Genomic DNA, 16,640 nt, shown 5'->3' on the forward strand with positions numbered 1-16,640 from the left:
AACATTATTCTCTATTGAATTATTATCCTATGTGTTTAAACAAAGCAATGCCAGACACATGCAATACCAACATCCAGACTGTTCTGAAAATTAAAAACAAACAAAGAACTAAATAAAAGGCACAGTGAAAAAAAGATTAATCACACATCATACAATTTAAAAACCTTTGCATTCATCTTCTGTTCATCATTTCACTGGCAGCTAAAAACTCTGGTTTTCTACTACAGATACAAAAGAAACTTCTGGAAGATGAAGATTTTTCTGCTCGCTGCTCTAACCTGTTTGGTGTCTGCCACCGAGGAACCCCTGCAGGTACAAGGATGGGCTTTCACTGGGTATTGCAGGGGCAGAAGTGACTGTGGTGAATTGCCACTTTTTGACCTGACAGTCAGTGTGATTCTGTGATTCTTTGTTGTATTTAATATAGTTTCATGTCTTAAAAATTATTTGTTTCAGTTTTAGGGTTATAATTGCCTCATTTGCCCTTCCTATATTGCCTAAGTAAATGTATGTGCTTTTAAATAATGTAACACTTTTATTGTATAAACAGAAATACACATTAATGCTGTTATCACATTGTATATGTGATAAATTTTTATATCATAATGTAAACTACCATTTCTTTAGTTGAAAATCTATAGTATACTTAGTTTTTTTAACCATTGTTTTATCTTAAAACTTTCAATAATTTTGTCATTTTATGTGTTTGGTCTCCATGTTGCATTATGTATTTGCAACACCCACAAAGGCCCCTCAGAAATGAAGTTACAGGAGGTTGTGTGCTAACATGTGGGTTCTAGGACTCAAACCCAGGTCCTCTGGCTAATAAATTTATTCACATTAATTTTAATTTTTAGTTTTAAGGGCATTTTAATACCATCTACCTAGCACCCATATATGCCAGTGTGTTGGAAGTGAAGTGTTGATATGTGAAGTGAAGTATTTTAAGGATTACAGAGTCATGAGCATGACATTCTATGTTAGGTAAGAAAAGTTCATTCAAGTAGAAAAAATGATTTGTTAAAATGGGACTCAAAGCATTTCCAATGTATTTCTGAAATGCAAAGGTAATATGGAACTACTAATAATGCAAGGAAGGCTGGAGTTTAGTCACTGCAACTAAAAATATTAAATTTTGACATTCATTGCTTGATGTTTTAATTTTCCTTTCTATTAAAAGAGTGAAAATATAAACTTGGGGAGTAAAATATACATTTTGGAAAGAAACTAATGTTTACTGAAAGTAAAATATCAATAAATGTGATTATAGGCCAGCCTTGTGGTACAATGGTATCATGTCTGACTCTAATAACTGTGAATATAAGTAAAGGAAAATCTGCATGTAAATTTTTTAAAAAGCAGTGTTTATTACCTCACCATGAAAAATGTTCCTCCTCATGAATACCATCCATATAATTTCATACCTACCATTGCATCGATATGATCACTGACTTCTATTTTTGAGGAGGGAAATCCTGTCAATTATGGGCCTGAGGCCCATTTTCATGCACACATCCCAATGAGCACAGAAAATTGGCCCGCACCTGAAAGGAATCACCAATCAAAAGTTCTGTTAATGAAAATATTTACAAACAGAACACAGGGACACAACCATGAACATGTTTCACTTTCAGCAAGTTTATTCTTATAGAGGTAGAAGAACACATGAGATGATAAGTGCTAAATAATGAGTGATTATTATTTTTCATTTTGAGCTTAGAAAAAACGGCAAGTGTCAACGACATACAGTCTGGACAGATAAACCTAGATATAAGATATGCTTTACAAAAGGTGAGTATCTCTGAGTACTGATGGTATTATTTACATTTTATATTAACAATCAAATCTTTACCAGGAGCTTCTTTTGTAGATAACTGTTCCATTGTGGCCCATGTTATAGGGAATTTTGCTGTTGTAGATTGCAAAAACAGGGGGTCCCAGAACATTATTGGAAAATGGCTGTTGCGTGATGCCTATCGTGATTTTCCGCAAATATACTATTACCTGGCGCCTGAGGGGCACAGAGAAAGAAATGAGTAAAATATCCATTATTAGTTTTCCATACCATGAAGAAAAAATGCACAGATGTGTCTTGCTACGTGGTCCAAACACAACCAACCAACCAACCAAACACAAAACAAATAAATAAATAGAATTTTTGATCATTAGAGATGGTCAGGTATAGGCATATTCATGACTTTTGTATTTTATGTTAAAAGTCAAGGGAATGTTTCTCTGACTGAATAATTTACTACTAAAATGGCAATATATTTGTAGTGTCTTAACGATATTTGGATTATTATGAAAGAATTTTTGACAGTAATGTTTTAGAAATAATAGAATTAAAAATAAATAGCAGCTACATAAACTAACATGTGGCCTCAATGAGTTATATTTATGAATAAATATATATTACATTTATCTTATGAATTACTACTGCATATAATACATAAAGTAATATGTAATTTTTATATAATAATGCAATGAATATAGGCATGTGATTATAATAAGTGAAAAAAGGGCATGGCTCTGAAGGAGGTTGTTGAGATGTATACATTACAATTACAAAGAGAAAAAGGAAGTGGCGAAATGATATAACTATATTAAAATCTCAAAATAAACAATAAATGAGTAAGTTGGAGAATCTATATCATGTACTAATGAAGGATAAATTATTTCTTCCTAGGCCTAAGCAGATTTTATATTTCAATACAATTTTTCTTGAACACCACCATCCTATTTGTAGCCCATTTTCTTAATGATTTGGGGTATAAGCAGAGCCTGACTGCAGCACTGGGTATGTAAATCTCACAGATGAGGAAACTTTTTTCTGTTTGTTACTTGCAACACAGCTGAGTCCTTGCATTTTGCTGTATGATACACTGGTGTAGGAAAGTGTTCACTCATGTGTTTTCAAACGCAATCATGATTGTGTGAAATTTGAGTTGAATTGTACAGGAAAATAATGTAATATTCTTGGATTTTAAGTCAACATCTTATCCATAAATGGGGTGAAAATTTATGTATTTATCCACACGAAGAATGTTTGACCTGACTTCAGAATGATTTGTCTACTGGCATCATCACTATGGAGGATGGGACAAGGCAGCAGGATTTACCAACTGGTGACAATTTGCTGAATTCAGACGTTTAAATGTGATTATAACGAACATATCTCCTGACATTTCCTCTATGAAATGCAGAAAGGGGAAAATATCACTGAAAAAGTTTGGAAAGACTACGTGAAGCTGACACAAGAGTATGAAATCCCTATTGAAAATATGTATGATTCAGGTAAGTTAGTTTCTGTAAACTTACCTGAAATTAGAGCTAATCACAAAGATCCTTATTTTCCTTTCAGAAATGTAAAATTCTTACAGAAAATATGAAGGAAATCCTACAATGTTTTTAAATTTTCTCCTTTTTTGTTGCAACTTACAGATGAATGCCCTAAATGGGAGCGCTGCAGAAGCATGGTGTTATTAGATATTCTTGACTCATTGAAGTGTAATTTTGAGGTTGATTCATTTATGTAAACATGATTTGTAATTGCCATTCAGGAACTTCTGGTATAACCGTCCTGTTATTGAAAATCATTACTTACTTCACGTTTGATTAAATGTATTGATTTCACTTATTGCAAAATGTTTTCAATAGAGTACCTAATGTACATCTTTCAGTGGATTGTACAAAGAGCTGAAATCGTTCCTTTTATTACTCCATCATGAATGGGAATAATTTATGAATTTCAAAATGCAGTAGTCAGAAATTTGTAAATTCCCAGGGGTATCAGATACTTTTTCCTGTTATTTATTTTTTTAGACAACATCCCAAAGTTTGTGAAATGAGCACATGCTATACAGTGTCCCTGAGATGATAGATGCTCATATGGACAAGTCTGAACTGACTTTATTACAAATCATGGTAGAGCTGTTTTACACAAAGAAGTCAAGTTTATATATATTGATATACAATTTTACTGAAAATATTATTATTACCATTTTAAACAATGGCAGAATTGTTTCACAAAATATGCTCACGTTTATACTCATATATAAATACATGCCACACAATCAATTGAAAAAGAGCAAGTGGGACATATGGGAAGTTGTGGAGGGAGGAAAGATAATATAATTATATTATAATGTTGAAAATAAAAGAAAAATAAATTGTCATCCCTCACAGAAGAGGCTTGGAGCATCAGTTGTCTAACATCAATCCTGGCACTAGATAGGGAAGGGTTGAGACCATACTTGTAAACATGCCCACAGCTCAGAGCCCAAAGCTCAGAGCCCCCACCAGGTTCAGGAAGACCCTGTCTTATGAATAGGGTGCAGGGCCATGAAAGAACCATTCTTTTACACACTTAAATGTTTGCAGATACATCTATATTCATGCAAAAACATAGATGGTTTAATGCACGCACATACAGGAGTCAAGGTGTCATCACTACATAGGTGATGCTGCTTATGGAGGAGGCATGTTCCTTGTTGCGAGGAAATTCTGAGAATTTTATCAATATTTTTGAAGAATTTAATTCAAATAGTTTTTTTAATAAATTATATTCTGATTGCAGTGTCCCCTTCCAAATCTCTTCCCAGCTCTCCACTTACCCAAATTCACACACTTTCTGTTTCTTTCTCATTAGAATACAGATGAATGTTTTATTAAATAAATAAAGAAAGAAAAAAACCTCATACACCAGAGTGCTTTGTGGTTGTGTGTTGTTATTAGACAGACAGTATTTTGGTTGAGGTGAAATAATGGAGGGAAAATGACAATAGCATTAGCCATGGTTACTTGAAAGTGGTGGCTGGGGTATGTGCATGCATCTCCTGGAGTCCACCCCACCTGTTGTCATGAATAGAAAGATTGTTTCTACCCCTGTCATTCATTGCTTGGGTAATAATGAACACTGACATACTGATACTCCAAGATATTTTTCTTTACTGGTGTTGATTTAAAATCATATTTGAATATACGAAATACTACAGGAAATAAAGAATCCTGATAGTGGAAGAATTGTTGGCATAAGGGATGTTATCTCTCATTTTTATTCAGTGCCAGGTGGTCATCCCTGAAATCATTTACACACAAACAACATGAAACAAACTCAGCATGTGTGTCTTTTATATTTTTAAATAGACATATGTTTATATGTGTAGCAGTAATAATTAAAGAAGTCTGTGAATATGAAAAGGTGTTTAGGAAGGTATGAGAGGTTAGAAAGAGTGTGGTGATCAATGATGTAACTATTTGAATATGTTATATAGATTTATATGAAGCATATATATTTTATATATATTATGTTATATTTTATTTTCCATATTATGTGTCTAACTGATAGATTTAATTATTGTTTATTTATGTAAAATATTATATATTTAAATATAGTTTGATATTTATATATTGATACAAATATATTAAATATAGGATATATATAAATCTATATAAATAAAACATACAACGGTACTGTGGTGGTTTGATTAGGAATGGTCCCCAAGAAGCTCATATATTAGGGAATGATGCTGCATGAGAGGGATTAGAAGATTGGTACATATGGCCTTGTTGCAGGAAGTATATCACTGGGGGTATAGTTTGGGTTTTCAAATGTTCAAGTCATGTCCAGTGTCTCTACTTGCTGCCTGAGTATCCAGACGCACAACTCTCAGTTTTTGCTTCAGTACTATGCCTGCAAGTGGTGATACTTCCCACCATGCTGATCATGGATTAAACCTCTGAAACTGTAAGCAAGTTCCAATTAAATGCTTTATTTTATGAGATTTCGTATGGCCATAGTGTCCTTTCACAGCAACAGAACATTAACTAAGACATGTACTATAAGTGTTTCCTCATTAGAATTAAAAATAAGCTAAAAACCCCCAAACAGAAAAGGGTTTGTAGTTTGTTAGTTAGAGAAAGTTGTCAAAGTGAATTAAGACAAAAATGGAGAATCTAGAAACTTTGAAAAATCAAAAATGTTTATTATAAGTAAGACAATTTTGAGATATAAATCTAGTGACCATGAAGGCTTTAAAACATCCAGACAGCTTGTAGAGTATGGGTGTGCCTATATATGTGAGTCCAGTTCCAAGAATCCTTTCACATACATACATATACACACACACACACACACACACACACACACACACACACACACACACACATATCTTGATTTAATGTTCACCATGCAAGTTTGTGGCTGTGTGTCTTCTTACCAAATTGTTTCCCTTCTTTTTGCTTACATTCAAAATTCTTCCTGAATTATACAAATTTCTCAGAAAAGTAAAGATAATCACCTTTCCTTTCTTTAGGGACACTGGTCCTAGTCACTGTATCTAGTTTAGCCAGTAGAGAATACAAATTTCCTATTCACGAGCAACAAATGGCCCTATTTCCTAAATTCCACAACAACCTTTTGTATTTGAAAATCCTAGTTTTTCATTATAATATGCTAACTCTTTTTATACTTTGAGTCAAATATGAAGGAAACACAAGACAGAGAAATAATAAGTGGATTTAGTGGATGAGAACAAAACAAAACAAAAACATAAAGTTGAGATGAAGATGGGAGATATTTGGGAAGCTGTAAGGAGAGGGTAAGGATGGACATGACCAAGACAGACTATATAGCTTTATAAAAATAAAAAAAATATAATCTCCCTTTCATAAAAGACATTGCTAACTGTAGAAATTTGCAAATCTCTCATAGATTACTCAATTTATTGCAATGAGATTTTCAAACTGGTTATTAATTATCTTTTGATGTTTACTTGCTGCTTTGGTTACTGTTGTATTTCTGTTAAGAGACACCATGACCAAGGTAACTATTATAAGAGAAAGTATTTAATTGGGAGAATACTTACAGTTTTAGAGATTATTGTGATGGCAGGAAGCATGGCTACATGCCTGGAGCTTGAGCAGTAGCCTAATGGGGGATGTCCTTCTGTATGCTGTCAATGTATTTTTCTCTTATTGGTTGATGAATAAAGCCATTTTGGTCAATGGACAAGCAGGATGTAGCAACACAGGTAGTGTAGGCAGGGCTATCAGACTAGGAGAGTTTTGGGAAGAGGAAAACAGAGGTGAGTTGCTAGAGAGACACCATGCAGCCATCTAAAGCTTGACATGCATATAGGTAAGCCATATCCTTGTGCCAATACATAGTTTAAAGGAAATGAGTTACAGTGCCAATATATAGTTAAGGGAAATAATTAAGAGAGAACTAGTCAATAAGAAGCCTGAGTCATTGACCAAACCGTTTATTACTTATATAAGCCTCTGTGTGTTTATTTGGGACTAAAAGAATCATGGGCCAGGCAGGACAGAAACTTCTGTGTATAAAAGGTACTCAAACATTTAGCAAGAATTTCCAGTAAAACATGACAAAAGCTTAAAAATTTTTGAATACAGAGAAATGGAACCTCAGTGGGCTTTCTAGTCTCATAGTATCATGTGAGTCATGGTGCAGAGATGCTTTGCCAATCAGGCTTGAGTACAGCATGGCAGGTTCCTACCACAGTACACAGAAGCTGTCCTTCGGCATGCTGCATGACAGATTAACTTTTACTGATACAGACAAAAAGGTTTATGGAAAGTGTGCTAGAAGCTGCTTGATGACGGCATAGACCAGAGTTGAGACTGTGAGCACAGCTCCCAGAGCTGATAGTAAACATAACCATCATCATTTTGGAAAGCTGAACTGAGTGTAGAAAGCAGCCAACATCTACTTTAATCCTAACCATGTTATTTAACAGATTAAAGATGCATATTGTTAGAAAAGGTATATACATTAAAGACAGATTCAGAAAAAATCCCTCTAAATGTTTAAAAATATATGTAATCTTGAGACCAGTATTTATCCATGGCATACAAACAGACTTTGGGTGCCCATCCCAAAATAAGGGATGCTTTCTCAGACTGAACTCTTGCGGGAGGGTCTAGTCCCTACCCTGAATGAAATGAGACTCTGGATATCCCCCATGGAGGGCCTCACCCTCCCTGGGGAATGGAGTGGGGCTTGGGTGGGGGCCTGGGGGGATTGGTGGGAGGGCATGGAAGCAGGGGAAGGAGAGGGAGCTGGGAATGACATGTGAAGCAACCTTGTTTTTAATTTAAATAAAAACGAAAAACAACTTTTTATACAAGAAAAAAAACTCAGGGTAACAGAATGAATACAAAGACATAATCCATTCTTCTGCTGCATACGAGAAGCACACCTCAACTTCAGAGACATATGGTACCTCAGAGTTAAAGGTTGGGAAAAGATTTTCCAATCAAATGGACCCAAGCAGCAAGCAGGTGTAGCAATCCTAATTCTAACAAATTACACTTTAAACTAAAAACAAATCAAAAGAGATGAAGGAGGTCATTTCATATTCATTACCGGAGAAATCCATCGAGATGAAGTCTCAATCCTGAACATCTATGTCCAAAAGTCAAAGGCATCCACATTCATAAAAGAAACATTACTAACACTCAAATCACACATAAAACCTCACATATTTATAATGGGAGACTTCAAAACCCCTTTGCCACCACTAGACAGGACCACCAGACAGAAACTTAACAGGGAAACAAAGGAACTAATAGAGGTTATGACCCAATTGGGTTTAACAGACATCTATCTATAGAACATTCCATTCAAATATAAAAGAATATACCTTCTCCTCAGTTCCCCATGGCACCCTATGTAAAATCAACCACATACTCAGCAACATAGCAAACCTCAACAGGTACAAAAAATTGGAAAAATCCTTGAATTTTATCAGACCACAATTCTTTAAAGTTAGAATTGAGCAACACAAATTGTAGAAAACCTACGAACCCATGGAAACTAAACAATTTGAAATTGTACCATTCCTGGGGCAAGGAAGAAACAAACAAACAAACAAAGAAATTAAAGATTTCCTAGAATTCAATGAGAATGAAGACAGACACAACATACCCAAACTTAAGGACATTTTGAAAGTAGTGCTAACAGGATAGTTCATAGCACTAAGTCCCGCATGAACAAACTGGGGGAATAGTCACACTAGAGAATTAACAGCACAACTGTAAGCCCTGGAACAAAAACAAGCAAATTCAGTCTGGAGGAATAGATGCCAGGGAATAATCATATTGAGGGCTGAAATCAATAAAATAGAAACTAGGAAAACAATGCAAAGAATCAATGTAACTAAGAGTCGGTTCTTCCAGAAAATCAATAAGATAGACAAACCTTTATCCAAACTAACCACAAGGCAGAGGGAGACCATGCAAATTAGCAAAATCAGAACTGAAAAGAAGGACATAACAACAGACACTGAGGAAATCCAGAGAATCGTCAAGTCATAATTTGAAAACCTGTACTACACAAAATTCGATAACCTAAAGGAAATGGACAGTTTTCTGGATAGATATTACTTACCAAAATTAAATCAAGAACAGATAGGCAATTTAAATAGACCTATAACAACTAATGAAATAGAAGCAGTCATCAAAGTCTCCCAACCAAAAAAAAGCCCAGGGCCAGACGGTTTCAGTGCAGCATTGTACCAGAAATTCAAAGGAGAGCTAACACCACTGCTCCTCAAAGTGTTCCACACAATAGAAGCATAAGGTCATTGCCAAACCGTATTTATAAGTCTTCAATTATTTTTGTTCACAAGTCACACAAAGACAAAATTAAGAAAGAGAAATACAGACCAAGAGGACTCATGAAAATTATTGCAAAAATACTCGGTACTCAATAAAATACTGGCAAGTCGAATCCAAAAACACATCAGAAAAATCATACACCATAATAAAGTAGGTTTCATCCTATGGATGCAGGGATGGTTCAAAATATGAAAATCCATCAATGTAACCTACCATATAAACAAACTGGAAAAGAAAAATCACCACATGTCACTAGATGCTGAAAAAGCCTTTGACAAAATCCGTCATCCCATCATGATAAAGTTCTTGGAGAGATCAGGGATAATCAGGACATACCTAAACATAATAAAAGCAATGTGAATCAAACCAACTGCAAACATCAAACTAAATGGAGAGAAACTCAATGCAATTCATCTAAAATCAGGAACAAGACATTGTTTTCCACTCTATCCATACTTCTTTAATATAGTACTTGAGGTTTTAGTTAGAGCAGTAAGACAACAAAAGGAGATCAAGGTGTTAGAAATTGGAAAAGAAGTCAAACTTTCACTATTTGTATACGATATGATAGTTTACATAAGTAAACACCTCATGGAAGTCATTCCTTTTTCATTAACATTGTATAAGCACCTAATATTTTAACCTAGTCTATATTATGATTATTATGATGTAATAATTCAGTGTACATGAAGATAGAATACAAAGGTATCAATACTCAAAAGAATTGCTCTCCAGACACAGATGATTAAAAATTGTTGGAAATACATATGTTGAAGAGTGTTAGACCATTTATATCTGTTCCTTGAAGTCCACATTGCACAGGACATTGTGAAATCTGATGTATAGAGAAGATGGTCTTCATGGATGTTGAAGTTTTTATTTTTTATTTATTTTTATTTTTAAATTTAAATTTAAATTGGAAACAAGGTTGCTTCATATGTCAATTCCAGGTCCCTCTCCATTTCCCTCCCCTCCTACCATGCCCTCCCACCAACCCCCAATATCCCCTCATTTCCCCAGGGAGGCTGAGGCCCTCCATGGGGGTGTCCGTAGTTGTCATTTCATCCAGGACAGGGACTAGACCCTTCCCCAAGAGTTCAGGGTGAGAGTGCATCTCTCATTGTTGGATGGGAGTCCAAAGTCCATTTGTATACCCAGGATAAATACTGATCTACTACCCAACGATCAATAGATTACCTGGGCTTCCTCACTGACACCCACATTCAGGGGGTCTTGATCAGTTCCATTCTGGATTCCCAGGCATCAGCCTGGGATTCAAGAGCTAACCCTTGTCAGGTCAGCTGTTTCTGGGGGTTAAACAAGCCCAGTCTTAACCCCTTTGGTCATCAGTCCTCCCTCTCTGTCACTGGATTTCTTGAGTTCAGCTAAGTGCTTAGCTGTGGGAGTCTGCCTCTTCTTCCATCAGCTACTGAATGAAGTTTCTGCTTCCCAGACTCTCTGGCCATGGGATTGTAGGCTGGCACTCCCCAGATCTATGTCTAAACTCCATATATGAGAGAGTACATGCCATGTTTCTCTTTTTGTGACTGGGATACCTCGCTCAGGATAGTTTCTTCTAGTGCCATCCATATGCCTGCAAATCACAGGATCCCATTTTTTCCTGTGGAATAGTACTCCATTGTGTAAATATACCATATTTTCTCTATCTACTCTTTGGTTAAGGGGCATCTAGGTTGCTTCCAAGTTCTGCCTATTACAAATAATGCTGCTATGAACAATGGAACAGACATCCTTGTTGTATGAATGGGCATCTTTTGGATATATTCCTAAGAGTGGAGTTGCTGGGTCTTGTGGTAGGTTTATTCCCATTTTTCTGAGGAATCTCCATACTGATTTCCAAAGTAACTGAACCAGTTGGCACTCCCACCAGCAATGGAGGAGTGTTCCCCTTTATCCACAACCTCTCCAGCATAAATTATGGTTGGTGTTTTTGATTTTAGCCATTCTGACAGGAGTGAGATGGTATCTCAGAGTTGTTTTGATTTGCATTTCCCAGATGGCTAAGGATGTTGAGCACCTTTTCTAGTGCCTCTCAGCCATTTTAGACTCTTCTATTGAAAATTATCTATTTAGTTCTGCAGCCCACTTTTTAATTGGATCCTTTGGTGTTTTGGAGACTTGCTTCTTGAGTTCTTTGTAAATTTTGGAGATCAGATGTGGGGTTAGTGAATATTTTTTCCCATTCTGTGGGCTGCCTTTTTGTCTTGTTGACTGTGTCCTTTGCCTTACAGAAGCTTCTCAGTTTCAGGAGGTCCCATTTATTAATTGTTGATCTCACTGTCTGTACTACTGGTGTTATGTTCACGAAGCTGTCTCCTGTACCAATTCGTTCAAGGGTACCACCCATTTTCTCTACTAAGAGGTTCAGTGTGGCTGGATTTATGTTGAGGTCTTTGATCCATTTGGACTTAAGTTTTGTGCATGGCAATAAAGCATGGATCGATCCGCATTCTTCTACATACCAGCATCCAGTTTTGCCAGCACCATTTGTTGAAGATGCTTTCTGTTTTTCCATTGTATATTTTTAGCTTCTTTGACAAAGATAAGATGTTCATACGTGTGTGGGTTAATATCCGGGTTTTCAATTCGATTCTATTGGTCTACCTGTCTATTTTTTGAAGTTCTCTTTCTTAGTTGTGTCTTTGTGTGGCTTGGGGATCAAGATTATTGAAGCCTCATAGAAAGAGTTTGGCAAAGACCCTTCTGCTTCTATTGTGTGGAATACTTTGAGAAGAATTGGTATAAGCTGTTCTTTGAATTTCTGGTAGAATTCTGCACTGAGTCCATCTGGACCTGGACTTTTTTTTGGTTGGGAAACTTTTGATGACTGCTTCTATTTCCATAGGGGTTATAGGTCTATTTAAATAGCTTATCTGTTCTTGATTTAGTTTTGGCAAGTGATAACTATCCAGGAAGTCGTCCATTTCCTTTAAATTTTCGAATTTTGTCGAGAACAGGTTTTCAAAGTATTACGTGATGATTTTCTGGATTTCCTCAGAGTCTGTTGTTATGTCCCCATTTTCATTTCTGATTTTGTTAATTTGCATGTTCACTCTCTGCTTTTTGGTAAGTTTGGACAAAGGTTTGTCTATCTTGTTGATTTTCTCAAAGAACCAACTCTTTGTTGCATTGATTCTTTGTATTGTTTTCCTAGTTTCTACTTTATTGATTTCAGCCCTCAATTTGATTATTTCCTGGTGTCTACTCCTCCTGAGGGAGTTTGCTTCTTTGTGTTCTAGAGCTTTCAGCTGTGCTGTTAATTCTCTAGTATAACTATTCTCCAGTTTCTTCCTGTGGGCACTTAGTTCTATGAACTTCCCCCGTAGCACTGCTTTGAAAGTGTCCCAGAGGTTTGGTATTTTGTGTCTTCATTCTCATTGAATTCGAGGAAGTCTTTACATTCTTTTTTTATTTCTTCTTTGACCCAGGAATGGTGCAGTTTAGCATTATTCAATTTCCATGAGTTTGTAGCTTTTCTGCAATTTGTGTTGTTGTTGAATTCTAATTTTAAAGCATGGTGAGCTGATAAGATGCATGGGGTTATTCCAATTTTTTTGTAGCTGCTGAGGTATGATATGTTGCCAAGTACATGGTTGATTTTTGAGAAGGTTCCATATGGTGGTGAGAAGAAGGTATATTCTTTTTTATGTGGATGAAATGTTCTATAGATGTCTGTTAATCCCAGTTGGATCATTAATTCTATTAGCCCTTTGCTTCTTTGTTGAGTTTCTGTCTGGCATTCCTGTCTAGTGGTGAGAGTGGTGTGTTGAAATCTCCCACCATAAGTTTTTTGGGCTTTATATGTGATTTAAGTTTTAGTAATGTTTCTTTTACGAATGTGGATGCCTTTGTATTTGGGGCATAGATGTTCAGGGTAGACACTTCATTTGGTGGATTTGACCTGTGATGAGTATGTAATGACCTCCTTCATCTCTTTTGATTGATTTTATTTTAAAGTCTACTTTGTTAGATATTAGGATTCCTACCCCTGCTTGTTTCTTGGGTCCATTTGATTGAAAAAAATTGTTCCCAACCTTTAACTCTCAGGTAATGTCTGTCTTTGAGGGTGAGGTGTGTTTCTTGTATGCAGCAGAAGGAAGGGTTCTGTCTTTGAATCCATTCTGCTAGTCTGTGTCTTTTAAAGGGTGAGTTGAGGCCATTAATGTTGAGGGATATTAATGACCATTGACTGCTCATCCTTCTTCGATTTGCAATGGTTGTTGTTGGTGGAATTATGTGTGGAATTTCACCCCTTTGTTCTTTTGGCTGTTGGTAGAGAGGGATTCTCTAATGCCTATGTATTTCTGGTTGTAGTTAGCTTCCTTGGGTTGGAGTTTTCCTTCCAAAACTTTCTCTTGGGCTGGGTTAATGGATACATATTGCTTGAATCTAGTCTTGTCATGGAATAATTTGTTTCCTCCATCTATAGTGATTGAGAGCTTTGCCAGGTATAGTAGTCTGGGCTGGCATCCATGTTGGAGTCTTGGTGGTGTGGAATCTCTAGAATCTGGTGGTGTCATATTTGTTTTTCTGTTGCTGAGTGTGTTTTGTATTGTCTTTTTCCCATTTCTTCTTCTAGTGGGTGCAGAAAGAGTCCCTTACTGGTCTAGTTGTTAGAGGACTAGAGTTCCCTTTTGGTAGGTGCTAGCAAGTCCAATAATCTGGTGGTTCTTCTATTCCTTGTCCTCGTTCTGGTCCCATGGGTGGAGAAGAAGAACAGGAATCTGGGGCACTTAGCCTCCCACATGGTCCCCTGGACCCTTTGCTGGATCCTGTTGTACCTGATCCTGCAGCTGGAACAGCTGCTCCCCTGGTCTCCCTGTCTCCTCTGGTTTCCTGGTCTCATTGGTGGGAGAGAAGTCCTGGAGTCTGGGGTGTTTGCCTTCCGCCGGGATTGGAAGCTCTGTGCATTTCCCAGGCAATCCCCAGGCACTTGGACACAGACCCAGAAGCAGGGCCTGTTGTACCTGATGCCACTGCCAGAACAGCTGCTCCCCTGGTCTCCCTGGCTCCTCTCAAAATAAGATTATTTCTAATTTAAATAAAATTTTATAATGAAAAAATATGGTACAGATCTAAACAGAGCATTTTCAGCAAAAGTGTCTTAGTTGGATAAAAGACACTTAAGGAGTTGCTCAATATCCTTAGCCATCAGGGCAACACATGTTAGACTAGTCAGAATGGCTAAGAACAAAACCATCAAAGATAGCTTAAGCTGGAGAGGATGTGGAGTACGGGGAATGCTCTTTCATTTCTGGAGGGAGTGCCAACTTGTACAACTATTTTGTAACTCAGTATGTCAGTTTCTCAGAAAATTGGGGATTGATCTGCCCCAAGACTCAGCAATATCACCCTTAGGCATTTGCCCAAAGGGTGCACAGTCATACAATAAGGACATTTGTTCAATTATGTTCATAGCAGCATTATTTGTAATATCCAGAACCCAGAAGCAAACTAGATTCCCCTCACCCAAAGAACAGATAAGTAAAATATGGCTAATATACTCAATGGAGTATTTTTCTGTAGTAAAAAACAATGACACCTTAAAAATCGAAGACAAATGGATGGAATTAGAAGAAACCACCCTGATTGAGTGAACCCAGACACAGAAAGGCAAACACAGTATGTTCTCACTCATAAGAGGATAGTACAGCTAGAGCAAAGGCTAACCAGCCAACAATCCACAACCCCAGAGAAGCCAGGAAACAAGGACAACCCTATGAAAGACATACATGGACAATTCCCCACACACACCAAAGAAGGAGAAATGGACAAGATCTATTGTGTGAATTCGGAACATGGGGGAGAAGGTAGGGAGAAGAGAAATGAGGGCCAAAGGGCAGGGGGGGAGGACATGAGGGATCAAGAAGTTCGAGTTGGGGAGTTGGGGGAAGAACAGAGAAGGAGAGTAAGGAAAGAGATACATTGCTAGAGGGAACCATTATGGGTTTAACAAAAAAAGTGGTTCTTGGGAAATTCCCAGTAATCCACAAGAATGACTCCATCTAATAATCTAAGCAATAGTGGAGAGGGTACCTTAAATGCCTTCTCCCCATGATGAGATTGATGACTACCTTAAATGATATCATAGAGCCTTTATCCATCAGCTGATGGAAACAGAACCTAGATTCACAGATAGACACTGGGCTGAACTCCTGGAGTCTGATTGTAGAGAGGGAGGAGTGATGACCAAAGATGGGGGGGGGCACAAAAACAGGTGACTTAAGCAAGTGGGTTTTCACTGACTCTAGACTGACATCTGGGGAACACATATAATACCAAACTAGGCCCCCTGAATGTGGGTGTCAATTGGGAGCCTTGAGCAATATATGAGGTCATTGGCAGTGGAACCAGTATTTATCCCAAATGCGTGAACTGGCTTTTTGGAGCCCATTTGCTATGGAGGAATAGCTTGCTCAACCTAGATATATAAGGGGGTGCCTAAGCATTGCCCCAAATTATGTGACAGTCTTTTATGATTTCCCATGGGAGGTCTCATCTTCTCTGTGGAGTGGATTGGGTGTGGGATGGGGAGACTGTGGGGAGAGTGGGAGGAAGGGAGGGAGAGGGGACTGGGATTGGTATGTAAAATAAGATTTTTTTTTAATTTGGGGAACTATGATCATCTGTTCCCTAAAGACTAATGTCATTAATAATAGTAATAATGACAATAATTACTATTATTCACAGTTTGTCCATCAGCCTAATATTTTTTTAAAAAGGCCTGAGTGGAATCCTGGTTGTTGGTAACTGTGAACTAAATAGCTGTTCATGGTTTGTCATCCAATCTTACATTCTTGAATTCATAACTGTTATTTGTTGATTATTATAGAAATGAGCAGTGGAATTTGTTTGAACAGATTTGTGAACCTGATATCAGCATCTTTCCATACCCCACCCTCTCTACCTACACCTACCTTTAAACTTTAGCTCTATCTCTCCCTTTCACAGCTTTGTCAAACAAAACCAGTTTGTTGAAT

General features: G+C 37.0%; 1 long non-coding RNA gene across 1 annotated transcript; it reads left to right on the forward strand.

Annotated features, from left to right (window-relative positions):
• Positions 1–201: 201 nt before the first annotated feature.
• Positions 202–3,294, forward strand: LOC121132753. Its single transcript, XR_005874099.1, has 3 exons — positions 202–312; positions 1,721–1,791; positions 3,204–3,294. It is a non-coding gene; the product is annotated as an uncharacterized LOC121132753 (long non-coding RNA).
• The last annotated feature ends 13,346 nt before the right edge of the window (positions 3,295–16,640 follow it).

This window comes from Mesocricetus auratus, unplaced genomic scaffold, assembly GCF_017639785.1.
Source record: "Mesocricetus auratus isolate SY011 unplaced genomic scaffold, BCM_Maur_2.0 Super-Scaffold_100676, whole genome shotgun sequence".
NCBI classification, from domain to species: domain Eukaryota; kingdom Metazoa; phylum Chordata; class Mammalia; order Rodentia; family Cricetidae; genus Mesocricetus; species Mesocricetus auratus.